At 34.7% G+C, this 2,415-nt stretch overlaps 1 non-coding gene across 1 annotated transcript; it reads left to right on the plus strand.

Annotated features, from left to right (window-relative positions):
• The first annotated feature begins 658 nt into the window (after positions 1-658).
• Positions 659-732, plus strand: TRNAN-AUU (transfer RNA asparagine (anticodon AUU)). Its single transcript has one exon. It is a non-coding gene; the product is annotated as a tRNA-Asn (tRNA).
• Positions 733-2,415: the final 1,683 nt, after the last annotated feature.

Raw genomic sequence — 2,415 nt, forward strand, 5'->3', positions numbered from 1 at the left:
GCTGCTTTCTCATGTGGAAGTCTGTTTAATGTGAAAACAAGGTGATATCTAATTAGCACACAGGTAAGGAATTACGAAAATCTTTATTTAAGGGTGAAGATGTTTCTCACAAAATTGTTGCCCCAATGCATCATTGAAATTCAAGCTGGAAAGATGATTTTAATATATCACTTGTACATTTTGTATTGCTCTTCTGGTGACAATGTAGTTTTTTTTGTCAATTACCATTTTAATAACAGGGTAAAGAAAATTAAGTGGATTTTTGAAAGAAAACTATACTGTCAATATACTATTAAAACAAATTAAAATGGTAAAAGTTATTGTACTTTAAGTAAAAATAAAAGAGCAAAAATATCAATCCCAGTTTTGATTACTTAAATTAACAAAAAAAATGCATATAGCAAAGGATAGTTTCAATCTGCCTACCTCTGGGTTATGGGTCCAGCATGCTTCCATTGCAGTACTCTGCTGCACATGTAAGTGCAAGAGATCCTGAAGCACTCACTCATCATGGGAAAGTACCAATGTGTTTATTCGTTAGTTGATGGAAGAAACATCTTACAAAAACTCTCCAGATTATTGATTTTTTAATGTTTTTCTAGGAAACGTTCTAGATGTATGCTTATTAGCCTTTGTCAGTAGGCACTTTTTGCAAAGTGTCTCTGTGGCGCAATCGGTTAGTGTGTTCGGCTATTAACCGAAAGGTTGGTGGTTCAATCCCACCCAGGGACCTAATTAAACTTGTGATCAGATTTTGGTGATATTTAAGTAGACAAGTCAAAATTTCAAACCCCCTCTTATGGTGTAGGGTACATGGCCTTCTCTGATGTAATCAGAGTTAGATTTGATTCAGTGATTTTATAAAAAAAACAGCTAGGAAGCACAATTTAGCAGTGGGTTGCAGAGAAAAAAAATATGCTGGCAGAAAAATCCAATCGAGTGATTAAACAGCTCTTCATTTTCTGGCTTTATTTTTATGCTAACAAATTTGTTCTCTGAAAAGTGTCCACAAAGCCAAGTCTCTGATTAACACCTTTGTAAGGATGGTTTTTCACCTATTACTAAATTAAACTTGCTTCATTGGAAAGGCAGCAAGATGCATCCTCATTTCAATGTCTACTGAAATAATACAAGTTGACACCAGGAAACATTAACGCCACTGCTTCCTTGCTGCTTTCTCATGTGGAAGTCTGTTTAATGTGAAAACAAGGTGATATCTAATTAGCACACAGGTAAGGAATTAAGAAAATCTTTATTTAAGGGTGAAGATGTTTCTCACAAATTTGTTGACCCAATGCATCATTGAAATTCAAGCTGGAAAGATGATTTTAATATATCACTTGTACATTTTGTATTGCTCTTCTGGTGACAATGTAGTTTGTTTTTGTCAATTACCATTTTAATAATAGGGTAAAGAAAATGAAGTGGATTTTTGAAAGAAAACAATACTGTCAATATACTATTAAAACAAATTAAAATGGTAAAAGTTATTGTACTTTAAGTAAAAATAAAAGAGACAAAATATCAATCCCAGTTTTGGATTACTTTAATTAACAAAAAAAAATGCATATAGCAGAGGATAGTTTCAATCTGCCTACCTCTGGGTTATGGGCCCATCATGCTTCCATTGCAGTACTCTGCTGCACATGTAAGTGCAAGAGATCCTGAAGCACTCACTCATCATGGGAAAGTACCAATGTGTTTCTTCGTTGGTTGATGGAAGAAACATCTTACAAAAACTCTCCAGATTATTGACTTTTTAAAGTTTTTCTAGGAAACGTTTTAGATGAATGCTTATTAGCCTTTGTCAGTATGGACTTTTGCAAAATGTCTCTGTGGCGCAATCAGTTAGTATGTACGGCTATTAACCATAAGGTTGGTGGTTCAATCCCACCCAGGGACCTAATTTCCCTTGTTATCAGATTTTGGTGATCTTTAAGTAGACAAGTCAAAATTTCAAACCCCCTGTTACGGTGTAGGGTACCTGGCCTTCTCTGATGTAATCAGAGTTAGATTTGATTCAGTGATTTTATAAAAACAGCTAGGAAGCACAATTTAGCAGTGGGTTGCAGAGAAAAAAAATATGCTGGCAGAAAAATCCAATTGAGTGATTAAACAGCTCTTCATTTTCTGGCTTTATTTTTATGCTAACAAATTTGTTCTCTGAAAAGTGTCCACAAAGCCAAGTCTCTGATTAACACCTTTGTAAGGATGGTTTTTCACCTATTACTAAATTAAACTTGCTTCATTGGAAAGGCAGCAAGATGCATCCTCATTTCAATGTCTACTGAAATAATACAAGTTGACACCAGGAAACATTAACGCCACTGCATCCTTGCTGCTTTCTCATGTGGAAGTCTGTTTAATGTGAAAACAAGGTGATATCTAATTAGCACACAGGTAAGGAATTAAGAA

Source organism: Pseudophryne corroboree, unplaced genomic scaffold, assembly GCF_028390025.1.
Source record: "Pseudophryne corroboree isolate aPseCor3 unplaced genomic scaffold, aPseCor3.hap2 scaffold_817, whole genome shotgun sequence".
In the NCBI taxonomy this organism is placed as follows: Eukaryota; Metazoa; Chordata; class Amphibia; order Anura; family Myobatrachidae; genus Pseudophryne; species Pseudophryne corroboree.